The 27751-nt window shown below is 41.9% G+C and overlaps 1 protein-coding gene across 1 annotated transcript in view; it reads right to left on the bottom strand.

Moving 5' to 3' along the window:
* LOC141129293 (beta-1,3-galactosyltransferase 5-like) overlaps positions 1-27521 on the bottom strand; it is a 119763-nt gene extending 92242 nt beyond the window's left edge. The window contains exons 1-2 of the mRNA XM_073617236.1: positions 27441-27521; positions 13518-13577 (exon numbers count right to left, since the gene is read on the bottom strand). The gene's annotated coding sequence lies outside the window, so the exon portion shown is untranslated. The remainder of the gene's footprint in view (positions 1-13517; positions 13578-27440) is intronic.
* Positions 27522-27751: the final 230 nt, after the last annotated feature.

Genomic DNA, 27751 nt, shown 5'->3' on the forward strand with positions numbered 1-27751 from the left:
CTAGATTCCCCCAGAGGTTCTCCCCCCAGTGTATAGATTGCATTCATATTTTTGCCACCCAAATGCATTATTTTACATTTTTCTACATTGAACCTCATTTGCCATGTAGTCGCCCACCCCATTAATTTGTTCAGGTCTTTTTTGCAAGGTTTCCACATCCTGTGGAGAAGTTATTGCCCTGCTTAGCTTAGTATCGTCTGCAAATACAGAGATTGAACTGTTTATCCCATCCTCCGGGTCGTTTATGAACAAATTAAATAGGATTGGTCCCAGCACAGAACCCTGGGGAACCCCACTACCCACCCCTGACCATTCTGAGTACTCCCCATTTATCACCACCCTCTGAACACGCCCTTGTAGCCAGTTTTCAATCCATGTACTCACCCTATGGTCCATGCCAACGGACCTTATCTTGTACAGTAAACGTTTATGGGGAACTGTGTCAAAATCCAGATACACCACGTTTGTTCTGAATCGCTTCTTTTTTTCGGAGGTTATATTTCGTAAGATTCTGATTAATTTGTTATGTTATGATTCAGAGATTTTGATGGATCCACCTCCATCCAACCCAAACACAATAAGTGTTTTTACCTTACTGTAACTATTTAAGATAATATACTTTATTGTCGTTTTATATATATATATATATATATATATATATATATATATATATATATATATATATATATATATATATATATATATATATATATATATATATATATGTATATATACAGTGGGGACAGAAAGTATTCAGACCCCCTTAAATTTTTCACTTTGTTATATTGCTGTCATTTGCTAAAATCATTTAAGTTCATTTTTTCCTCATTAATGTACACACAGCAACCCCATATTGACAGAAAAACACAGAATTGTTGACATTTTTGCAGATTTATTAAAAAAGAAAAACTGAAATATCACATGGTCCTAAGTATTCAGACCCTTTGCTCAGTATTTAGTAGAAGCACCCTTTTCATCTAATACAGCCATGAGTCTTTTTGGGAAAGATGCAACAAGTTTTTCAACAATAATAAACTAAAGTGCTAATTGGATAATTGTGATGATTCTGATATAATTATATAGTGATTCCAATGTTATATATTTGTGCAAAAACAAAAACTCACAATTAAATGTGTTATTCCAAAAAGCTATATTCCAAAAATAAACTTCTACGTAAACAATATAGATAGTAAAGAATAGTATAAAGAATAGTATAAAGCCGCACCTCTGTGTTTGTGTTCTGATGCCACTCAAAAAAGATTATAGCGACCACCAAAGTCGCTATGGCAACCGGCACGCTATAAGTATGGAGTCTGGCTGTCACATGGCTACCCTTGATAAAGTCACGTGACATGTGACGCAACACGTCGGGAGGAGCCAAGTGACGTCATCCAATGTGCCTGATTGGTACTAACAGCACGGTGCGAGGAAGAGATCGCGGTGGGCGGCTGACTGCTCTATGCGCTGATGAGTGATACATGCAAAAGTGAGTGTGTTTAGTTTGGTTTGCCAAGGAGATAAATTTGAAAGGTTCATTGCGCAATGAATATTCTCTCTGTTTGATTGCATGAATGAAATTCAACACTGGAAAAGTGTACCAGCTGATCATCAGAGGAAACAGTGAACAAACTCAGGGTGAAATCGCAACATTTGTTGAACTAAGCCTATTAAGGAAGATAATCACACTGCCAGAGATTTTTTTGTTTTTTGGGTTCACACCAGCTTCATATGTCTATAGTGCAATATGCGAACTTGATATTTATACCCATTTAGGATTATTACATGAATAATTTATATCATTATAGATCGTGATATCTGCCTTAAATGAATTAATTTTAATTATTATAAATTATTTTTAGCACACAATTAACAGTGTATTTAGCGCATCTCATTTCACATATAAACAAGTTTTTCACACCTGGATTTGGGGATCCTCTGCCATTCCTCCTTGCAGATCCTCTCCAGTTCTGTCAGGTTGGATGGTAAACGTTGGTGGACAGACATTTTTAGGTCTCTCCAGAGATGCTCAATTGGGTTTAAGTCAGGGCTCTGGCTGGGCCATTCAAGAACAGTCACAGAGTTGTTGTGAAGCCACTCCTTCGTTATTTTAGCTGTGTGCTTAGGGTCATTGTCTTGTTGGAAGGTAAACCTTCGGCCCAGTCTGAGGTCCTGAACGCTCTAGAGAAAGTTTTCGTCCAGGATATCCCTGTACTTGGCCGCATTCATCTTTCTCTCGATTGCAACCAGTCATCCTGCAGCTGAAAAACACCCCCACAGCATGATGCTGCCACCACCATGCTTCACTGTTGGGACTGTATTGGACAGGTGATGAGCAGTGCCTGGTTTTCTCCACACATACTGCTTAGAATTAAGGCCAAAAAGTTCTATCTTGGTCTCATCAGACCAGAGAATCTTATTTCTCACCATCTTGGAGTCCTTCAGGTGTTTTTTAGCAAACTCCATGCGGGTTTTCATGTGTCTTGCACTGAGGAGAGGCTTCCGTTGGGCCACTCTGCCATAAAGCCCCGACTGGTGGAGGGCTGCAGTGATGGTGGACTTTCTACAACTTTTTCCCATCTCCCGACTGCATCTCTGGAGCTCAGCCACAGTGATCTTTGGGTTCTTTTTTACCTCTCTCACCAAGGCTCTTCTTCCCCGATAGCTCAGTTTGGCCGGACGACCAGCTCTAGGAAGGGTTCTGGTTGTCCCAAACGTCTTCCATTTAAGGAATATGGAAGCCACTGTGCTCTTAGGAACCTTAAGTGCAGCAGAAATTTTTTCGTAACCTTGGCCAGATCTGTGCCTAGCCACAATTCTGTCTCTGAGCTCTTCAGGCAGTTCCTTTGACCTCATGATTCTCATTTGCTCTGACATGCACTGTGAGCTGTAAGGTCTTATATAGAGAGGTGTGTGGCTTTCCTAATCAAGTCCAATCAGTATAATCAAACACAGCTGGACTCAAATGAAGGTGTAGAACCATCTCAAGGATGATCAGAAGAAATGGACAGCACCTGAGTTAAATATATGAGTGTCACAGCAAAGGGTCTGAATACTTAGGACAATGTGATATTTCAGTTTTTCTTTTTTAATAAATCTGCAAAAATGTCAACAATTCTGTGTTTTTCTGTCAATATGGGGTGCTCTGTGTACATTAATGAGGTAAAAAATTAACTTAAATGATTTTAGCAAATGGCTGCAATATAACAAAGAGTGAAAAATTTAAGGGGGTCTGAATACTTTCCATCCCCTCTGTATATATATATATATATATATATATATATATATAACGACTGTTATCAGGATACTCCTTACAACAGCAATAAACCAGTGGCGTCAGCAGGGGGGGGCTGACAGTGTCTGAATCCCCAAGTGGGTCCCCAAAAATCCCCGGGTCTCGGGTGGGCGCTGTTATATTATTAGCCCCGAACACCGCCGTCCGCCGCCGAGCGGGCACCGATCTGATTCTAAGCGCCGCCGAGTGCAGCCGAGTCACATACAGTCAGATCCATAAATATTGGGACATCGACACAATTCTAATCTTTTTGGCTCTATACACCACCACAATGGATTTGAAATAAAACAAACAAGATGTACTTTAACTGCAGACTTTCAGCCTTAATTTGAGGGTATTTACATCCAAATCAGGTGGACGGTGTAGGAATTACAACGGTTTGTATATGTGCCTCCCACTTTTTAAGGGACCAAAAGCAATGGGACAATTGGCTGCTCACATGTTCCATGGCCAGGTGTGTATTATTCCCTCATTATCCCATTTACAAGGAGCAGATAAAAGGTCCAGAGTTCATTTCAAGTGTGCTATTTGCATTTGGAATCTGTTGCTGTCAACTCTCAATATGAGATCCAAAGAGCTGTCACTATCAGTGAAGCAAGACATCATTAGGCTGAAAAAACAAAACAAACCCATCAGAAAGATAGCAAAAACATTAGGTGTGGCCAAATCAACTGTTTGGAACATCCTTAAAAAGAAAGAACGCACCGGTGAGCTCAGCAACACCAAAAGACCCGGAAGACCACGGAAAACAACTGTGGTGGATGACCGAAGAATTCTTTCCCTGGTGAAGAAAACACCCTTCACAACAGTTGGCCAGATCAAGAACACTCTCCAGGAGGTAGGTGTATGTGTGTCAAAGTCAACAATCAAGAGAAGACTTCACCAGAGTGAATGCAGAGGGTTCACCACAAGATGTAAACCATTGGTGATCCTCAAAAACAGGAAGGCCAGATTAGAGTTTGCCAAACAACATCTAAAAAAGCCTTCACAGTTCTGGAACAACATCCTGTGGACAGATGAGACCAAGATCAACTTGTACCAGAGTGATGGGAAGAGAAGAGTATGGAAAGGAACTGTGCTTGATCCAAAGCATACCACCTCATCAGTGAATCGTGGTGGTGGTAGTGTCATGGCGTGGGCATGTATGGCTGCCAATGGAACTGGTTCTCTTGTATTTATTGATGATGTGACTGCTGACAAAAGCAGCAGGATGAATTCTGAAGTGTTTCAGGCAATATTATCTGCTCATATTCAGCAAAATGCTTTAGAACTCATTGGACGGCGCTTCACAGTGCAGATGGACAATGACCCGAAGCATACTGCGAAAGCAACCAAAGAGTTTTTTAAGGGAAAGAAGTGGAATGTTATGCAATGGCCAAGTCAATCACCTGACCTGAATCCGACTGAGCATGAATTTCACTTGCTGAAGACAAAACTGAAGGGAAAATGCCCCAAGAACAAGCAGGAACTGAAGACAGTTGCAGTAGAGTCCTGGCAGAGCATCACCAGGGATGAAACCCAGCGTCTGGTGATGTCTATGCGTTCCAGACTTCAGGCTGTAATTGACTGCAAAGGATTTGCAACCAAGTATTAAAAAGTGAAAGTTTGATGGATGATTGTTAATCTGTCCCACTACTTTTGGTCGCTTAGAAAAAGTGGGAGGCACATATACAAACTGTTGTAATTCCTACACCATTCACCTGATTTGGATGTAAATACCCTCAAATTAAAGCTGAAAGTCTGCTGTTAAAGCACATCTTGTTCATTTCATTTCAAATCCATTGTGGTGGTGTATAGAGCCAAAAAGATTAGAATTGTGTCAATGTCCCAATATTTATGGACCTGACTGTATCAGGTCCCGCCTTCTGGAGCCTGCAGCGCCTATGATGGACATCCCACTGGTCCAATGGCGGGACCGCGGGAGGTGTGATGTCCAACACAAGCGCTGCAGACTCCAGAAAGCGGGAATTACAACGCGGCCGCCGCTCCACATCAATCCCCGCTCGGCGCTCGGGCGGGCGGCTCTCCTCCTCTCCACTGGCTGCCTAGCACACCACGGCTGAGCTGAGCTGCTGCTGCTGGACACGTGAAGTCTGTTTCCTGGTCAGGTAGGTCAGTGTGTGTATGTCAGGTAGGTAGGTCAGTGTATGTCAGGTAGGTAGGTCAGTGTATGTCAGGTAGGTCAGTGTATGTCAGGTAGATCACTGTGTGTCAGGTAGTTCAGTGTATGTCAGGTAGGTCACTGTGTGTCAGTTAGGTAGGTCAGTGTATGTCAGGTAGGTCAGTGTGTGTCAGGTAGGTAGGTCAGTGTATGTAAGGTGGGTAGGTCAGTGTATGTAGGCCAGGTAGGTCAGTGTATGTCAGTGCGTGTCAAGTAGGTCAGTGTGTGTATGTCGGGTAGTTCAGTGTGCGTATGTCAGGTAGGTCAGTGTGCGTATGTCAGGTAGGTCAGTGTATGTCAGGTAGGTCAGTGTGCATATGTCAGGTAAATCAGTGTGTGAGTTTAGTGGTCAGCATTGATGGACACTGGCAAGCCAGGCAGCAACCAGCAAGTGAGCTTACCCCCGCCACACAACCCCACCGCCCAGCCAAAAAACACTGCACATCACCCTGAACACACCATCCCCACCATGAAACATGGTGACGGCAGCATCATGTGGTGGGGATGCTTTTCTTCAGCAGGGACAGGGAAGCTGGTGAGAGTTGATGAGAAGATGGATGGAGCCAAATACAGGGCAATCTTAGAAATAAACCTGTTAGAGTCGGCAAAAGACTTGAGACTGGGGCGGAGGTTCACCTTCCAGCAGGACAACGACCCTAAACATACAGCCAGAGCTACAATGGAATGGTTTAGATCAAAGCATATTCATGTGTTAGGATGGCCCAGTCAAAGTCCAGACCTAAATCCCATTGAGAATCTGTGGCAAGACTTGAAAATTGCTGTTCACAGACACTCTCCATCCAATCTGACAGAGCTTGAGTGAGCTATTTTACAAAGAAGAATGGGCAAAAAATTCACTCTCTAGATGTGCAAAGCTGGTAGAGACATCCCCAAAAAGACTTGCATCTGTAATTGTAGAGAAAGGAGGTTCTACAAAGTATTGACTCAGGGGGGGCTGAATACAAACGACATTTTTGTTGTAACATGACAAAATGTGGAAAATTTCAAGGGGTGTGAATACTTTTTCAAGGCACTGTACATACTCCTAGCACATGCCCACATACAGGTATCTGTTCAAATATAACAGAATATAAAATGTTATTTAAAAACAAATTGAATTCCACATACAATTCCTAAAACTCTGTACCTGGTGGGGTTATGGACAATATAGCCCTAAGGACAAAAATTATACTTTAAGCGATTAGTGTGAGTTTTAAAGTGGAGTTCCACCCACTTTTACAACTCTTCAGCATCCCTCACTAAACTGTGCACTGTAAACAAATTGGATATTTTTTTATTTTTTTTCTTAGCACCTACTGTATATCTGCTGTATTCATTTTTCACTTCCTCCTCCCTGGCCGCGGCCCATCGCATCATTTCCTGTTTGCAATGCCTTCTGGGAAGGGGCGGCAACTTTCTCTGAAACTGCCGTTGCTATGGAAACCTGACCTGAATCCTATTACACTATTTGTGCTGCACTGAGCATGTGCGAGATCTGCAAGGATGAGATCCAGGAAGAAATACAGTCTGGCTTCAGATGCCCACACTTAAGATGGCCACGGCCTGCTGGAAGTTTTTAAAATAACAAACTACTGCTATAAACTAACAAAACAGACCTTCGTTTACTGACTAACTTTACTAGACTACATTAAGCTTGTGTATTATAGGGGTATTTTTATTTAAAAAGTATAATTTCGGCTGGAACACCACTTTAAGTGTCCTATATCCTATATTACAATATGTATAGATTTCATATGTATTATGTAGTGTATTTTGTATAATTCACGCTATGCTCAATAGAATCTGAATGTGGTTATGTTATTTCAGATGCTTCAAAGAATAACAAAAGCCCAAACTATCACATTCTGTCATCTGAATGAAATGAATGAATGTGTTGTTTTTCGTTATAATTTATTTCAGATTTGTTTAAATTTGTTACTATCAGGGCGGATTTGATCAAGTCGATTTAAATCACGATTTAAATTGTGATTGAAATCACTAGTAAAAAGGCTTGATTTAAATCATAATTTTTAAAGAGCAACTGTCACCTCTGTCCCGCAGCGGCTCCTCCTCTGACCCGCTGTTGACTCACCGACAGTCCCATTCACTTTAATTGGACGGCTGGTGATGCCATGAAGGATCTGCAATGACAGGTGCTCTTTAAATGGAAGAACTTGTTCTTGCTGGTAGTTAGAATCTTTAATATTTGCAAACAAAATGAAGGTTTCCTATTTAGAATAATAAGCTGTCAGGTTAGTAAAACAGTGATATCCGAACCGATTCAGTCATACAGTTTGTAGTGTACATAGATTTGCAAAACAATGGGATAAAGGAATATTCTTGAACTTTGTTTTATCTCATGGTTACTGTGAAATTGTGTGAATGCATCAATGCAGTGCATGTTATCTCAGCTTGCAGAGCTTGGATTCATTAAATTATTTTTCCAAAGATGGAAATATTGCAGAATATACAGCCTCATGCTACATAACTAAGCTCCATTTGACGCTGACTAAACAAAATTATTAATGTATCTTAAATGGAAAACTATCTTTAGATTGATTTTTACTCCAAAAGCGTTTTTATTCACATAAATTTGATAAAAATCCAAAAAATCTATATAAAATAAAAAAAATCTATTTTTTTTAAAACATTGATTTATATCCACCGTGGCTACTATTGTACATACCTACACTCGCCGGCCACTTTATTAGGTACACTTTGCTAGTACCGGGTTGGACCCCCTTCATTCTTCGTGGCATAGATTCAACAAGGTGTTGGAAACATTCCTCAGAGATTTTGGTCTATATTGACATGATAACATCACGCAGTTGCTGCAGAGTTGTGGGCTGCACATCCATGATGCCAATCTCCCATTCCACCACATCCCAAAGCAGCTCTTTTGGATTGAGATCTGGTGAGTGCGGAGGACATTGGAGTACAGTGACCTCATTGTCCAGTGGTGAGATGATTGGAGCTTTGTGACATGGTGCATTATCCTGCTGGAAGGAGCCATCAGAAGATGGGTACACTGTAGTCATAAAGGGATGGACATGGTCAGCAACAATACTCAGGTAGGCCGCGGTGTTTAAATTAGGCTCAGTTGGTACTAAGGGGCCCAAAGTGTGCCAAGAAAATATCCCCCCCACCATTACACCACCACCACCAGCCTGAACCGTTACAAGGCAGGATGGATCCATGCTTTCATGTTGTTTACTCCAAATTCTGACCCGACCATCTGAATGTTGCCGCTAAAATCGAGACCTATAAGACCAGGAAACGTTTTCCAATCTTCTATTGTCCAATTTTGGTGAGCCTGTGCAAATTGTAGCCTCAGTTTCCTGTTTTTAGCTGACAGGAGTGGCACCCGGTGATGTCTTCTGCTGCTGTAGTGCAGCTGCTGCAAGGTTTGATGTGTTGTGTGTTCAGAGATGGTATTCTGCATACCTTGGTTGTAATGAGTAGTTATTTGAGTTACTGTTGCCTTTTTATCATCTTGAACCAATCTGCCCATTCTCCTCTGACATCAACGAGACATTTTCTTCCACACAACTCACTGGATATTTTCTCTTTTTCGGACCATTCTCTGTAAACCCGAGAGATGGTTGTGCGTGAAAATCCCAGTAGATCAGCAGTTTTTGAAATACTCAGACCAGTCCATCTGCCACCAATAACCGTGGCACGTCCAAAGTCACTTAAATCCTCTCTCTTCCCCATTCTGATGCTCAGTTTAAACGTCAGCAAGTCGTCTTCACAGCGTCTATATGCCTAAATGCATTAAGTTGCTGCCATGCGATTGGCTGATTAGCAATCTGTGTTACCAAGCAATTGAACAGGTGTACCTAATAGAGTGGCCAGTGGGTGTACATTTGAATAACAATTTATTTTTTATGAATTTCAATTCCCAACTAAACAAATTACACATATCTATAATCCACCTCCTTGACAGACAGTGCTTAAGACCTTACTCACACGCCTGATATTTATGACCCCTTATCTCTAGATAGGTCATAAAACAGTTGGCAAATGTTTTAGCGCACTGTCCAGTATTTTTCTCCTCTCGTCTTCCTCGATTCCTTATATTAAGTCTCAATTTCAGTATTCGCTCCTCTACCCACCATCATATATCACACTGTAGCTCCCCCCTGACCCCCAAAGCCATGGTGGCGACCCCCAGAAACAGGGTGGGCTGACATTTCACCTCAGGGCATAGACTGTTAGGAAGAGTGGGATGTGAACAAATGTAAAAAGATGGAAGTCACCTCTAAAGCAGAACAAAAAGGAAGGTGTTTATTGCTCACTCAAAGAAATTTCAGGGAGAGAGGTGTAGGGGTTCCGGGCACCAAAAAACAAGCAGACAAACAGGATAGTAGACTCCTCCAGAAATAGACAGCAGTACGGAAAAGAGCCTTTAAGCTGTACCCAGCGTTCTGTACCTTCTTGAGTTGATGGCTTGAGTCCATATTGACTCTTTCCCACGCTCTCCACAGTTTCCTCCTATGGCAGAGTAACATCTGGTGCTTCATCTCAGATCCGTATCAGTTCCTTCAGTGTCCTCCAACAGACTCCCAATCACAGAGCCTTAAGCACATGGTTAGGCCTTCAAGCTTCAAGTCTAGTGACACAGCTGTTTCTCACACACAGCCTCCTCTGGCCACAGCCAAGGAAGAAGAGAGCAATCGCTTGACCTCCACAAATATTTATACTCTCCCCAGTGTGCACCAGTGGCCAGTAAACGCCTTCTGGTTGGTTGAGGGAGGTATTAATATTCACAAACCAACTTCACTGCCGCTCATCATACTAATTCCAGAGATACCAGTGGCACCTACTGGTAAAAGGGAGGAACAGCTGAACTTTATTTAGGGACAACCCAAATAATCTACATATCAACCAGGTTACCTACCACCCAGCAAATCTAAATTTAACCAGTAGCCCCAACAATTTTTTTTTTTTATGAATTTCAATTCCTAACTAAACAAATTACACATATCTATAATCCACCTCCCTGACAGACAGTGCTTAAGACCTTACTCAGATGCCTGATATTTATGACCCCTTATCTCTAGATAATAGGTCATAAAACAGTTGGCAAATGTTTTAGCGCACTGTCCAGTATTTTTCTCCTCTTGTCTTCCTCGATTCCTTATATTAAGTCTCAATTCCAGTATTCGCTCCTCTACCCACCATCATATATCACACTGTAGCACCCCCTGACCCCTGGAGCCATGGTGGCGACCCCCAGAAACAGAGTGGGCTGACATTGCACCTAAGGGCATAGACTGTTAGGAATAGTGGGATGTGAACAAATGTAAAAAGATGGAAGTCACTTTTAAAGCAGAACAAAAAGGAAGGTGTTTATTGCTCACTCAAAGAAATTTCAGGGAGAGAGGTGTAGGGGTTCCTGGCACCAAAAAAAACAAGCAGACAAACAGGATAGTAGACTCCTCCAGAAATAGACAGCAGTACGGAAAAGAGCCTTTAAGCTGTACCCAACGTTCTGTACCTTCTTGAGTTGATGGATTGAGTCCATCTTGACTCTTCCCCAGGCTCTCCATGGCAGAGTAACATCTGGTGCTTCATCTCAGGTCCTCATCAGTTCCTTCAGTGTCCTCCAACAGACTCCCAATCACAGAGCCTTGAGCACATGGTTAGGCCTTCAAGCTTCAAGTCTAGTCACACAGCTGTTTCTCACACACAGCCTCCTCTGGCCACAGCCAAGGAAGAAGAGAGCAATCGCTTGGCCTCCACAAATATTTATACTCTCCCCAGTGTGCAACAGTGGCCAGTAAACGCCTTCTGGTTGGTTGAGGGAGGTATGAATATTCACAAGCCAACTTCACTGCAGCTTATCATACTAATTCCAGAGATACCAGTGGCACCTACTGGTAAAAGGGAGGAACAGCTGCACTTTATTTAGGGACAACCCAAATAATCTACATATCAACCAGGTTACCTACCACCCAGCAAATCTAAATTTAACAAGTAGCCCCAATTTAGGACAGGGAGCCTACACTATATTAAACACAAACAAGTACTTTATTAAAATACCATAAGTCAAACAACTTGCATTTAAATACTTGTTTTATGCCACTATCAATATGCCAACATCCTTCTGGGTTCCTTAGAGCAAGGGATTTAGGTTAGCTGGGACACCTTCCAATGAAAAGCTTGCTAAATATTGTATCTAGTAGCCTTCTCCATTATCAGCCCTGGGGGGTGATCAAGTAGAGGTACTGATACTGTCCCTTGAATCCTGCTGCTTGCATAGACTGCTGTTTAGGCCTCCTGCTGGATAGATCTTTGCTCGCTGGGCACAGTGTCTCCTGGATGAGACGATAGGTTAGTGGAGATCTCTCTGCAGCTTCTTTCCTTTTTCTCTTCAGCTCCAGCCTGGAGGAAGAGCCCCCCTGCCCCGGGGTCCCCTCCCAGGCCTCAGGACACATGTACCCATCCTTAACGCATTTTGTCCAATCAACATCCTCAGGAGAGCCCATCCCTAGGATAATCCATTGGACGAAACACGTTGAAGGAGAGTACACAGCAGCTCAGCAAGTTTTGTCCAACGGACTTCCTCAGCAGAGTCTACTCCCTGAGGAAGTCCTAGACAAAATTCATTGAGGGTGGGTACACATGTGACGTCATGTGCCACTAAGGAACCTGGAAGTATCTGGACATGCTGATAATGGAAGCCAGTATCTGCTTAACCACTTAAAGCAGAGTTCCACCCAAAAGTGGAACTTCCGCTCATCTGATTTCTCCCCCCCTCCGGTGCCACAATTGGCACCTTTCAGGGGGGAGGGGGTGCAGATACCTGTATTAGCCCCCTCCCGCACAGCCCCGCTGTCTCCTGGGAAACACACAGGTCCCAGGAGATAGCGGGACCACTAAGGATGCGCAGCGCGACTCGCGCATGCTCAGTAGGGAACCCGGGAAGTGATGCCGCAACGCTTCACTTCCTTATTCCCTCACCGAGAATGGCGGCGGCAGCAGCCGAGAGCCGAGCTGTTGCTCGGCTTCGGCTGACGACATCGCTGGACTCCAGGACAGGTAAGTGTCCGTTTATTAAAAGTCAGCAGCTGCAGTATTTGTAGCTGCTGGCTTTTAATAATTTATTTTCAGGTGGACTCCCTCTTTAAGGACCGAGCCTCTTTTGAGATTTGGTGTTAACAAGTTAAAAACTGTTTTTTTTGCTAGAAAATTACTTAGAACCCCCAAACATTATACATTTTTTTCTAACACCATAGAGAATAAAATGGCCGTTGTTGCTTTACTTTCTGTCACACCATATTTGCGCATTGGTCTTACAAGCGCACTTTTTTTTGGAAAAAATACACTTTTTCGAATTAAAAAATAAGACGACAGTAAAGTTAGCCCAATTTTTTTTTAATATTGTGAAAGATAATGTTACGCCGAGTAAATTGATACCAAACATGACATGCTTCAAAATTGCGCCCGCTCGTGGAATGGCGACAAACTTTTACCCTTAAAAATCTCCATAGGCCACGTCTAAAAAATTCTACAGGTTGCATGTTTTGAGATACAGAGGAGGTCTAGGGCTAGAATTATTGCTCTCGCTCTACCAATCGCGACAATACCTCACATGTGTGGTTTGAACACCCTTTTCATATGCGGGCGCTATTTACGTATGCGTTCACTTCTGCACGTGAGCTCGGCAGGACGGGGTGCGTTTAAAAAAAAAAAAACATTTTTTTTTTTCTTATTTATTTTACCTTTTTTTTTTTTAATTTTTACACTGTTTTAAAAAAATATTGTGTCACTTTTATTCCTATTACAAGGAATGTAAACATCCCTTGTAATAGAAAAAAAGCATGACAGGACCTCTTAAATATCATATCTGGGGCCTCAGCTCTCATATTTACACTAAAATGCAGCCCTCTTCAAAGTACCGCCGTATAATGACGGCGGGCGGTCTGTAAGTGGTTAAAGATAAGGGTTTATATTTTTTCTTTATCTTTTTTCCCTTTTTATGTGATTTATGCTGGTAATTATACAGTGGGGAGAACAAGTATTTGAAACACTGTCGATTTTGCAGGTTTTCCTACTTACAAAGCATGTAGAGGTCTGTAATTTTTATCATAGGTACTCTTCAACGGTGAGAGACGAAATCTAAAACAAAAATCCAGAAAATCACATTGTATGATTTTTAAGTAATTAATTTGCATTTTATTGCATGACACAAGTATTTTATACATCAGAAAAGCAGAACTTAATATTTGGTACAGAAATCTTTGTTTGCAAATACAGAGATCATACGTTTCCTGTAGTTCTTGACCAGGTTTGCACACACTGCAGCAGGGATTTTGGCCCACTCCTCCATACAGACCTTCTCCAGATCCTTCAGGTTTTCGGGCTGTCGCTGCCCAATACCGACTTTCAGCTCCCTCCCAAGATTTTCTATTGGGTTCATATCTGGAGACTGGCTAGGCCACTCCAGGACCTTGAGATGCTTCTTACGGAGCAACTCCTTAGTTCCCCTGGCTGTGTGTTTTGGGTCATTGTCATGCTGGAAGACCCAGTACGACCCATCTTCAATGCTCTTACTGAGGGAAGGAGATTGTTGGCCAAGATCTTGTGATACATGGCCTCATCCATCCTCCCCTCAATACGGTGCAGTCGTCCTGTCCCCTTTGCAGAAAAGCAGCCCCAAAGAATGATATTTCCACCTCCATGCTTCATGGTTGTGATGGGGTTCTTGGGGTTGTACTCATCCTTCTTCTTCCTCCAAACACGGCGAGTGGAGTTTAGAGTTTCTTTAAATCCTGACTCGATTTGCGAGCGTTGTCTCGCAAGACGAGCAGGATTCAAGCCTCTGGGGTGTGCAATACCGCATTTGGCCTGAGGTGCGGGGGCGCTCGGAGACACTCTGAAATGCTCGGAGGCACTCGGAAACACTCAGTTCCCAAGTGTCTCGGAGTGTCTCCGAGTGGTCCCCAAACGTTTCCGAGTGTCTCCGGCGCCCCCCCTACCTCTGGCCACATGCGGTACTGCATACACTAGCAGTGATACTGGAACAAATTATCTGAGTTTCTATTGATTCCTATGGGGAAACTCTCTTTGATATACGAGTGCTTTGGATTACAAGCATGCTTCTGGAACCAATTATTCTCATAATCCAAGGTACTACTGTACCAAAAAGGTATGAAAAAAAGAAATTAAAAAAATCCAAAAATGAGGGGGGGTGGGGAGTACATATGATTTCAAAGGAGGAGTTCAATAAATAAATAAAAATATCCCATAATTTGTAGACGCTATAACTTTTGCGCAAACCAATCAATATACGCTTATTGGAATTTTTTTTTACCAAAAATATGTAGCAGAATATATATTATTGACCTAAATGTATGAAGAAATTCGATTTTTTACATTTTTTTTTATTGGATTTGTTTTATAATTTTTTTTTTTTAATTGTCAGCAGTGATCAAATACCATCAAAAGAAAACTCTATTTGTGGGGGGACATAATTTTATTTAGGTACAGCGTTGCATGACCGCGCAATTGTCAGTTAAGGTAACACATTGCCGTATGGCAAAAAATGGCCTGGTCAGGAAGGGGGGTGAATATTCTGAAGGTCAGATGGGTAATATGTGATATATGTGTTGTGATATATGGTGGGGCATAGAGGAGGAGGTATTTAAGTATAATATATGGAAATTAGAAAGATAAAAGGAGAAAGGTACTGAGTGGTGTTCTAAATCATTTACTAACAGTATTTAAACTGTTCTATGACCTAGAGATAAGGGGCCATAAACGTCTGGGGAGTGAGCTAGATCCTAAGGACTGTTTGTTTGTGTGACGCATTCGTTATTATTGGAACCACTATATATATATGTGTATATATATATATATATATATATATATATATATACATTTGCATATTTACCAGGGTAACACTGATCTTTGCGCTTAGTTTTGTATTGATTGGAGACCTACTCAACATCTCTGTTTAGCCACATGCACCGTATTCCATCCGCAAGAATCAGCTGATTCTTGCGGCTGGAGTAACAGGCATCCAACACACTATTCCCAACACACATTCCTGTGGAAATCAGTGGCGGACGCTCATTAGGGGCGCTACCCCCCCCCCCCCGACCCCTAATCTGCATGCAGGGCGCCAGACTTTTTTTTTTAGAACCTGGGGCACTAATTGGCTTAAAAAAAAAGGGTGAGCAGTGCGCCTCAAGGCCACCCACTTGTGTGATGTGTGCGGCGGTGGTTGGAGCGGAGAGGAAGAGTAGAGGAGCGGAGGAGGAGGTGGGGGGGAGCTGGTGGCAGCCAACGAGTGTGCAGGAACGCACTGTGAAACCCCCCCCCCCCTGTGGATGAGCGATAGTGGCCGTTCTGGGGCGCTATCGAAAAAGATCCTCCCAGAACGAGAGTCGCACCGTCCCTCCGTCACTTGACGGTAAAGAAAACAGATTTGCACATGTTAACTGATGGAAAACTGTCTGTGGATCCCATCTCCATATACATATAGTAAAACCAGTTTCCTCAGAGAAATGGGACTTTGGGTGGATCACAGACAGGAAATGTGTTGAAAATAATTGGATAAAAAATAATAATAAATAATAATAATAAAAATAATTGGATTTTATTACATGAATAGACTCATGGTGAAAAACACAATACAAAGCATTGGATAAAACCAAAACATATACATGAAAACACTGAATTAAAAGACTAACTATAAACTAAAGCCCAGAAGCTGTCAAGGTGATAGATCACCCAACTGGTTTTGAAAAACACACATGGTTTTTATCTGTAATGATCTTACTCCTGAGATATCTTGACTGACTGAAGATATGAGCCACACCAAGTAATCTCAGGAGTAAGATCATTACACATTCTTCAGTGTGAGTGATACCTTTTCCTCCACTGTGTCCCGTCCAACTACCAGATAAATTAGGATATGGACTGTTAGATCATGCCTAAATCTGGCTGATTTTTCACGGATCTGTTTTGGCACACAAATGATAAAACTCCTGAATTAATTTTTAGACACAAAATACTTCCCTGCTCATTACAGCATATCCTTATGGCAAACACCCCTTTTTGGGTGTGTGACAGTTTGATCTACGAGTGCTTGTGATGGATAGATATTCTCCTCTGACCCTTTTATTCCTAACTGAATTATCGCATTCGAGTTGGTGAAACGCTCTTAGCAGCGATTCAACTTACAACTTTGAAAATAATAAGCTCGGTTTAGTCCCTGGAGAAGATAAAAACCATGTGTGTTTTTCGAAACGCGTTGGATAATCTGTCGCCTTGACAGCTTCTGGTTTTTTTTTTCATTCTGTGTTTTCATGTATATGTCTTGGTTTTATCCAATGCTTTGTATTGTGTTTTTCACCATGAGTTGTCTATTCATGTAATAAAATCCAATTATTTTCAACATGTTTCCTGTCTGTGATCCATTCAAAGTCCCATTTCTCTGAGGAAATTGGTTTTACTCCGTCATTTGATGGTGGGCGGACGGCAGGCGGTTAAACAAGTATCAATCCACGCTATACGCAGCGCATGTGGTGTGAATGAGCCCTGAATAGATCTGTTGGTGGAAATATCATTTCCTTCCAAAAATACTACATTCCTGGCTGTCATTTTGATTCCCCGGCTTCAATACCTTCTGAACATTGAGGCGGCACAGTGGTGTAGTGAGTAACACTCTCGCCTAGCAGTAAGAAGGGTCGCTGGTTCATAATCTCAACCTCGACGCTACCTGCCTGGAGTTTGTATGTTCTCCCTGTACCTGTGTGGGTTTCCTCCGGGTACTCCGGTTTCCTCCCACACTCCAAAGACATGCTGGTAGGTTAATTGGATTCTGTCTAAATTGTCCCTAGTATGTATGAATGTGAGTTAGGACCTTAGATTGTAAGCTCCTTGAGGGTAGGGACTGATGTGAATGTATAATGTATATGTAAAGCTCTGCGTAAATTGACAGTGCTATATATAAGTACCTCAAATAGACATGAGGATCTGCATGACAGCCAGGTGGAGGGCTAAAGCTTTCCTGTAGTCAGTATGATGTTATCAGACATGAGATGTACTCTGATTCCCCTTATCTTAGCACTATCAGAGGGAGCTCACCTTATATCAGCACCCCCCCCCCGTCCTTACAGACCCTCAGTAGATAGGACTCCCTTTCTATTAGGAGACCCCCCAATTGGATCAGAGCAGAGTCCCCTTATATCAGTGCCCCCCCCCCCCCCCTCCTTGGAGACCTTCACTAGAAAGAGACACAAAGGGGTTGATTTACTAAAGTCAAATAGACTGTGCACTTTGCAAGTGCAGTTGCTCCAGAGCTTAGTAAATGAGGTAAAACTTCACTTTGCAAAGAATAACCAATCACGTGCAAGGAAAATGAAAAAAGCTGCATTTTTGCTTGCACATGATTGGATGATGGAAACCAGCTGAGCTTCTGCTCATTTACCAAGCTCTGTAGCAACAGCAAACTTTGCAAAGTGCCCAGTCTATTTGCCTTTATTAAATCAACCCCAAAGTGTCTATTCCTTACCGGCAGGAGTAGGACCCGTCACTGGAGCCACTGCAAAGATGTGTGTGGGAAGTTGGGAAACGGCCGAAGTTAGGGGGCTGAGCTGGGAGGTGGAGTGGCTGTATTCCATGGGTTCCCCTGCAAAAGCGTCACAACGGTGGCGGCAGCGGTCGTGGGGGGGGGGGCGTAGCGCAGTGCGAGGGAGGTAGAGAGTGCAGCAGTGAATCCACAGCCGCTGCATTGATGGATACTCAAAAAGTCCAAAAGTGCGGCGCTTGAAATAACAATGAGTTCAACGTAGAGAAGATGGATGTACCCGTCACCCACTTGAGTGTATGTAGACAGCAACACTCGCCACCACGTGGTAAAATAATCTGCTTACCAGATGGCTGGAACTGGTATGCGTGTTATGACAACCAAAGGCACATCTCCCATATCCAGCTTCTATATAAAATCCCACATAGACAGATAATAGGTCTCCAGATGGTATTCACACTGTACAGGCTTCTCCAGATCCTTACATCAGATGTAAGGCATTCGGTTTATCGATCGACTTTCACCCATCGCTCCGCTCATCCATCTCTGCTCTCACCATCTGCACTTTTTTATTATCTTATGTTTGGTTATCAACAGACTGTGCTGGCTGCTTTGACCTATCTTGCTGTTCAGATTAGCGCGGATATTGACTTACTTTTACTAATTGTATATTGAAGGATACTCCCCACTGAGCTCCCACTCCCACACTGGCTCCAGTCATCCATGGGGGGGGGGGGGAGAGGGGGGAGAGAGTGAGAGAGTGAAGCGGCTGCATTGAAGGATACCCCTCACTGAGTTCCCACGCTGGCTCCATTCATCCATCTGGGAGGGGACAGGTGTGCAAGGGAGGGAGAGAGTGAAGCCACAGCCGCTGCATTGATGGATATGCCTCACTGACATAGCTCCCAACTGTCCCTGATTTCGAGGGACTGTCCCTAATTTGGAACAATGTCCCTCTGTCCCTCTTTCCTCCTCATTTGTCCCTCATTTTGGTCTGATCTATATAGCTGTATATAAAATGCACTTTTTAATCTATCAAAAAGTGTTTTCCAGCGCTAAACCTTTCATCTAATTTCTAAATTCCTGCATTTGTAAATTCCAAAAGCCAATATAAAGGAATAGTAGTGGTAAAAAAAAAGCACTTGTGAGTTTAACCAATCCTGTTTTTTGTTCAATTCTCCTTTAAGGGGGCGTGGCAAGGGGCGTGTCCTATGCCTACATACTTTTGCTGATAGGTGTCTCAAAAAGTTGAGAGGTATGCTCACGGAGTTCCCACACTGGCTCCAGTCATCCGTGGGACTGGAGGTATGCTGCTGTGTCCGGGTTTTAGGAGGACAGAAACCCAGGCACAAGTGTAAAAACCCGGACTGTCCAGGTCACTCCCGTACAAGCGGCAACCCTACTGGTGTGTCTGATTTCTGGATCCAAGAATGGGACCATGAGCTGACTATCATTATTATTCTCCAGGATAACTCCTCTAAAATATCTAGAATGTTGTTAGAATAGGATCAGCGGGACTGGCAAGATGGGAACACTATACTCTCTTTTCTTCTTTCTTTCTTCCTTCTTTCTCTTCTCCCCTTCTAAACACACTCTTCTTTTATGTCTGTTTTTCTCCTACCATCTCACGAATTAATATTCGCTATTGAGTTATGAGCAATGAACGCATGATACTTTTAGAATATGTGTTCCCTGGATCAAAGGACAAGCAATTGTAGGAGGTTTAATAGTTGGATAACATCCTACTAGGTCGGACTCGTACCATTTTATTTTACCGAGTAAACCAACGACATGGTCCAATCACATCAAACAAAACAAGTTTACTTGAAATAATAGATTGTTGTCCGAAGGATTTTGTTCAACTCTATAAATAGGTTATATGTGTGGTCTATGTTACAATTACAGGAAACCATTCCTTATTCATTGCTAAAGTATTATGTAAGTTTTTTTTTTGTTTTTTTGGGGTTTTTTTAATTGTTATTTCTCTGACTTTAACCATATTGTATGCCATGATACAATCTAAAAAATAAAAACATTGAAAGTAAAATATCTATAATGTAATCATTTTGTTAGAGAAGATTATTTTCTGATGGATCTTGAATGGGGGGGGGGCTGGGATGAATTGACCCTATTTAAACTGTTATCATTGGCATAATGGGATTAATTTACTAAAGGCAAATAGACTGTGCACTTTGCAAAGTGAACTTGCACTCTCCATGTGCAGCTGCTCCAGAGCTTTGTAAGTGGGGTAAAGCTTCACTTTGCAAAGAATACCCAATCATGTGCAAGGAAAATAAAAAAAACAGCATATTTGCTTGAAAATGATTGGATGATGGAAGTAAGCAGAGCTTCTGCTCATTTACTAAGCTCTGGAGCAACAGCACTATGCAAAGTGCACAGTCTTTTTGCCTTTAGTAAATCAACCCCTTAGAGTCCCTTTTCTACCCCAAGGGGCTGATTTGCTAAAGGCAAACAGACTGTGCACTTTGCAAAGTGAAGTCGCCCTCTGCAAGTACAATTGCTCCAGAGCTCAGTAAATGAGGTAAAGCTTCACTTTGCAAAGCATACCCAATTAGGTGCAACAAAAAAACACAGTCTATTCGCCCTTAGTAAATCAACTACCAAGAGTCAACTTGGGCAGGCCATACACAATGCAAATTTCTTTCCTGCAGGGGAATCAGCAATTGTCCTCTCTCGGGGTGGGGAAGCCACCCCCGCCAAGAGAAGACAGTGGTTATTGCTATAGCAGCCGTTAGCGATAATCGCAAGAGAATCCGGAAGGCTGGTTTTACCCAAGTTCAACCGTTCAACTTGGTGCATTCAGCCTGCCCATTAACGGCTTAGCAGGGACGATTCGAACCATGTATGGCCAGCCTTAGAAGTTCAAAAGGGTCACTGGGACTGAAGCACAAGTTGAACTGTCTCCTTTTTTTTTTTTTTTTAATCTTGGAGTGAACTTTCCAATTGAGACACCTGTTCTGGTGACAGTTGGGGAGAAAGAACGATCTCCCTCTTTTGTAAAGATTTCCTTTCATTCCCCGTTAAGTATCTGGGATAAGAAATAAAGGAAAAATCTCTTCAATTGGACAAAAAAGAAAAAATGAGTAAATGACGATGATTTTCCTTTCTTTACTCTTTAAAAAAAAAATTAAAAATTCTAGATACACCTTTAAATAATGACTAATGAATACCCGAATAAATAATGGGACTTTCTGGTTCAACTAGTATTACATTTGTAATCATATATACAGTGCCCACTCCCATTTTAAGATAAGCGATAGATTACACAATCACCCTTTACATATTTCATTTTTATCACTGTTTAGGGTACCCTCATCACTGTGCTGCTTCTGTGCCAACAGATGCTAAACAACTTAATTATGTGTCCGCCACTTCGTACAAAACGGAGGAGGTACATTTTAAACCCCTTACTCAATTGCACCATACACCAGTAAAACTGCACGCTATGTATAAGTCAAATTCGTCCTTGCGTTGGAGAGAATGTGGAAGTCGACCAACACATGGGCATACAGTATATGGTGGTCCTGCCCTAACATTCATCCGTTTTGGGAGGAAGTGGCCAAAATGATCTCTTTGATACAAGGGGAAGTGATTAGACCTAAACCACCGGCATTCCTATTTTATTGTAACGAAGGAGTCAATAAGTCAATATAGGGTGTCGATAATCCCACGTTTATTCAACGCCAGCATATCCCTAATTCCATGTTATCTGGGAAAGCGATCTATAACTACCATTTCCCAATGGTTAGGGAAGGTTGATGATCTCCGGAAGATGGAAGAATTAACATGTAGGAATATAGGGCTGATCAGAAGACATTTTAAAGTGGAGTTCCACCCAAAAGTGGAACTTCCACTCATTAGATTCCTCCCCCCCTCCGGTGACACAGTTGGCACCTTTCAGGGGGGAGGGGGGTACAGATACCTGTATATTACAGGTATCTGTACCCACTTCCGGCGTAGATAGCCGCAGAATCTGCGGGTATTTACGCCACATCCTGTTCCCCCCCCCCGCTGCCTGCTGGGAAACACACGGGTCCCAGAGGCAGCAGGGACCATTCGTATTGCGCTGCGCGACTCGCGCATGCGCAGTAGGGAACCGGGAAGTGAAGCCGCACGGCTTCACTTCCTGATTCCCTTACCGAAGATGGAGGCGGCAGCACCCGAGGACGGAGAGACGCTTCGGCCTCGGGTGCCGACATCGCGGGCGCCCTGGACAGCTAAGTGTCCATGTTTTAAAAGTCAGCAGCTGCAGTATTTGTAGCTGCTGAGTTTTAAAAAATTTTTTTTCGGTGCCGCTCCGCTTTAAATCATGGACAAAATGGTTTGAATTTAAAATGACTTCATTGTACTATAAATTAATTTCAGACTCCTAAGTAAAGTATGGCAGAACGCAAAATACTAGATATTATTATTATTTTTATTATTAATATTATTATTATACAGGATTTATATAGCGCCGACAGTTTACGCAGCGCTTTACAACATTGGGGCAGACACATATATATATATATATATATATATATATATTATTGATATATTACATAACCTCTAGCTTTTTTTATTTTATAGCATCATTTATCTATTTATTGCAGAACTTAACTCCCACCCCTTTTTTTTCTCTTCTCTCCTCCTTTTTTCCACCCTTTTTTTTTAAATAATTTTTTTCTACTTCTGTCTTGTTTTCCCTCCCTCCCCTCTTCTTATCTTTTTTCTTGAAGTGGAGAGGAAGGTAATTAAAAGTTAAAGATCTATGTTTGAAACAATATAAGTTGAACTATACATTTTAATATGAGTTATAGGGCTCATGCATATTGTAAAAAACTTTACAAGCATTTGAGCTTTTGTTTCAGCTTGCAGAAGCTTGTGTTTTTTCGTCCTTATGTGCACATTTTTTTTGTTTTTTTTTTTCCCGAGCTTCTTCAAACTCCTTTGAGCTTTTTTTTTGAGCATATGCTTACTCTGGAGCAACAGCACTATGCAAAGTGCACAGTCTTTTTGCCTTTAGTAAATCAACCCCTTAGAGTCCCTTTTCTACCCCAAGGGGCTGATTTGCTAAAGGCAAACAGACTGTGCACTTTGCAAAGTGAAGTCGCCCTCTGCAAGTACAATTGCTCCAGAGCTCAGTAAATGAGGTAAAGCTTCACTTTGCAAAGCATACCCAATTAGGTGCAACAAAAAAACACAGTCTATTCGCCCTTAGTAAATCAACTACCAAGAGTCAACTTGGGCAGGCCATACACAATGCAAATTTCTTTCCTGCAGGGGAATCAGCAATTGTCCTCTCTCGGGGTGGGGAAGCCACCCCCGCCAAGAGAAGACAGTGGTTATTGCTATAGCAGCCGTTAGCGATAATCGCAAGAGAATCCGGAAGGCTGGTTTTACCCAAGTTCAACCGTTCAACTTGGTGCATTCAGCCTGCCCATTAACGGCTCAGCAGGGACGATTCGAACCATGTATGGCCGGCCTTAGAAGTTCAAAAGGGTCACTGGGACTGAAGCACAAGTTGAACTGTCTCCTTTTTTTTTTTTTTTTTAATCTTGGAGTGAACTTTCCAATTGAGACACCTGTTCTGGTGACAGTTGGGGAGAAAGAACGATCTCCCTCTTTTGTAAAGATTTCCTTTCATTCCCCGTTAAGTATCTGGGATAAGAAATAAAGGAAAAATCTCTTCAATTGGACAAAAAAGAAAAAATGAGTAAATGACGATGATTTTCCTTTCTTTACTCTTTAAAAAAAAAATTAAAAATTCTAGATACACCTTTAAATAATGACTAATGAATACCCGAATAAATAATGGGACTTTCTGGTTCAACTAGTATTACATTTGTAATCATATATACAGTGCCCACTCCCATTTTAAGATAAGCGATAGATTACACAATCACCCTTTACATATTTCATTTTTATCACTGTTTAGGGTACCCTCATCACTGTGCTGCTTCTGTGCCAACAGATGCTAAACAACTTAATTATGTGTCCGCCACTTCGTACAAAACGGAGGAGGTACATTTTAAACCCCTTACTCAATTGCACCATACACCAGTAAAACTGCACGCTATGTATAAGTCAAATTCGTCCTTGCGTTGGAGAGAATGTGGAAGTCGACCAACACATGGGCATACAGTATATGGTGATCCTGCCCTAACATTCATCCGTTTTGGGAGGAAGTGGCCAAAATGATCTCTTTGATACAAGGGGAAGTGATTAGACCTAAACCACCGGCATTCCTATTTTATTGTAACGAAGGAGTCAATAAGTCAATATAGGGTGTCGATAATCCCACGTTTATTCAACGCCAGCATATCCCTAATTCCATGTTATCTGGGAAAGCGATCTATAACTACCATTTCCCAATGGTTAGGGAAGGTTGATGATCTCCGGAAGATGGAAGAATTAACATGTAGGAATATAGGGCTGATCAGAAGACATTTTAAAGTGGAGTTCCACCCAAAAGTGGAACTTCCACTCATTAGATTCCTCCCCCCCTCCGGTGACACAGTTGGCACCTTTCAGGGGGGAGGGGGGTACAGATACCTGTATATTACAGGTATCTGTACCCACTTCCGGCGTAGATAGCCGCAGAATCTGCGGGTATTTACGCCACATCCTGTTCCCCCCCCCCGCTGCCTGCTGGGAAACACACGGGTCCCAGAGGCAGCAGGGACCATTCGTATTGCGCTGCGCGACTCGCGCATGCGCAGTAGGGAACCGGGAAGTGAAGCCGCACGGCTTCACTTCCTGATTCCCTTACCGAAGATGGAGGCGGCAGCACCCGAGGACGGAGAGACGCTTCGGCCTCGGGTGCCGACATCGCGGGCGCCCTGGACAGCTAAGTGTCCATGTTTTAAAAGTCAGCAGCTGCAGTATTTGTAGCTGCTGAGTTTTAAAAAATTTTTTTTCGGTGCCGCTCCGCTTTAAATCATGGACAAAATGGTTTGAATTTAAAATGACTTCATTGTACTATAAATTAATTTCAGACTCCTAAGTAAAGTATGGCAGAACGCAAAATACTAGATATTATTATTATTTTTATTATTAATATTATTATTATACAGGATTTATATAGCGCCGACAGTTTACGCAGCGCTTTACAACATTGGGGCAGACACATATATATATATATATATATATATATATATATTATTGATATATTACATAACCTCTAGCTTTTTTTATTTTATAGCATCATTTATCTATTTATTGCAGAACTTAACTCCCACCCCTTTTTTTTCTCTTCTCTCCTCCTTTTTTCCACCCTTTTTTTCAAATAATTTTTTTCTACTTCTGTCTTGTTTTCCCTCCCTCCCCTCTTCTTATCTTTTTTCTTGAAGTGGAGAGGAAGGTAATTAAAAGTTAAAGATCTATGTTTGAAACAATATAAGTTGAACTATACATTTTAATATGAGTTATAGGGCTCATGCATATTGTAAAAAACTTTACAAGCATTTGAGCTTTTGTTTCAGCTTGCAGAAGCTTGTGTTTTTTCGTCCTTATGTGCACATTTTTTTTGTTTTTTTTTTTCCCGAGCTTCTTCAAACTCCTTTGAGCTTTTTTTTGAGCATATGCATTTTTTTTCACAAACCCTCCTAGATAGTATTTTCTTTGCCACTGTATAAACAAAACAAAAAAGCTGGAACAAATGCTTTTACTCGTTTTCAAGTTACTTTGCGCTTTTCTGAGCTCTTTTGGGGCACTAGCTCCTCTCAAAAAAAAAAAACACGAGTTTGGTGTGTTTTATTTTCTGCCTGTAGGAGCATATGCCTGAAAAAGCCATAGGGGTTTATTTACTAAAAGCAAATCCACTGTGCATTACAAATGCACTTGGAAATGAACCTGGAAGTGCACTCGCTGTAGACTGCAAGGAAAATGAAAAAAAACTGCATTTTAGCTTGCACATGATTGGATGATAGAAATCAGCAGAGGGTCCCCTCATTTCAGATCTTCCCCTCAGATCTACAGCGACTGCACTTTCAAGTGCACTTGTAGTGCAAAGTGGATTTGCCTTTTTAGTAAATAAACCCCTATGACTAACATGGAGGGGAGTTTCCAGGCAGAAAAAAACAAGAGCTCAAAAGAGCTCAAAAGCCTGTACGAAACCCCTTCTTTGAGCTCCTTTGAGCTGCAGTGTGCATAAGCCCTTCGAGAGATGTGAATTAAAAAATTTTTGATACTATGTGGGTGTTTTGATATAGAATACATTGGGGGTTATTTACTAAAGGAAAATCCACTTTGCACTGCAAGTGCACTTGAAAGTGTACTGAAAGTGCATTTGGAAGTAAAGTCGCTCTAGATCCGAGGGGGACATGCAAGGAAAATAAAAAACAACATTTTAGCTTGCAGATGATTGGATGATAAAAACAGCAGAGCTTCCCCTCATTTCAGATCTACCCCTAATGCCGCGTACACACGAGCGGACTTTACGGCAGACTTTGTCCTGCGGACTTTTCGACGGACTTTACAACGGACTTTCTGAATAAACAGACTTGCCTACACACAATCAACCAAAGTCCGACGGATTCATACGCGATGACTAAAACAAGGAAGTTGATAGCCAGTAGCCAATAGCTGCCCTAGCGTTGGTTTTTGTCCGCCGGACTAGCATACAGACGAGCGGACGTTTCGACCGGACTCGAGTCCATCGGAAAGATTTGAAACAAGTTTCATTTCTAGGTCCGTCAAACTTTTGGGGAAAAAGAGTCCGCTGGAGCCCACACACGATCGAATTGTCCGACGGACTCCGGTCCGCCGGACCAAGTCTTCCGTAAAGTCCGGTCGTGTGTATGCGGCATTAGATTTAGAGTGACTGCACTTTCAAGTGCACTTGCAGTGCAAAGTGGATTTGCCTTTCGTAAATAACCCCCATTGCATTGTTTTTCTATTCTGAAACAGCAATAAAAAATTATTAAACAAAAAAAAAACAAAAAAAAAAAACAGAGCAAATGAACTTGGCAAGAAATAAAAGAATAGACAGAAATAATGAATTAAGAGTACAGGCAGGCCCATCCGTCCCACTGCGATTCATGTCTTGGGTGGTGTTGACCTCACTGAGGTGTTGACTATCTGATAGATCACTTTGGACAATGCAACATAAAAGTAAAGTCTATCCTCAGAGATTTTATACAGCAATAAAAGTCTGAGACCCAATACTCAATATATAATTTTTGTTGTCTGATTTCCTTTAGATTTACCAAAACCATCTAGTGCAAGAGCCCGCCTGATTGCAAACAAATTGAAACTCTTAAGGTTTGACCTCATATTATATGGTTTTAGTAAATTTAAAAGAAAAAATCTACAGAAAATTGTATAGTTAATTATGGGAAAATAATTAAAATTGTATAGTGTTTACACACACACACCACCAGGTTCTGGATGGATTTAAAACCCATGAACATTTTGCATCTAAACGGAATCAAAGCAGGGCTTACCTGCTGAGTGATGATTATCCAGCATTCAGATTCTACACCTAGGCTATCCTGCAGGTTAATCTCTGGTACGTCAGTCTTCAGAATGATTCTGCATCTGGGGCTGTAAAAAGGTAATCTCTGGTCCTAGCACCGCCCTGCTGCAACCTTATCCACGCATATTAGAATAAGAAATGTAGACAAATGTATATCAAAGAATGCTATGACGTCAGGTCTGCCAGAAGCACTGAGACAATCATACTACATTTAGTAGCAATAGCATTGTATAAAGGCAGATACACTAAATGAATCTCAGCTTTAGCAGTTCACTGTTT

This window comes from Aquarana catesbeiana, linkage group LG02 (genome assembly GCF_042186555.1).
Source record: "Aquarana catesbeiana isolate 2022-GZ linkage group LG02, ASM4218655v1, whole genome shotgun sequence".
In the NCBI taxonomy this organism is placed as follows: Eukaryota; Metazoa; Chordata; class Amphibia; order Anura; family Ranidae; genus Aquarana; species Aquarana catesbeiana.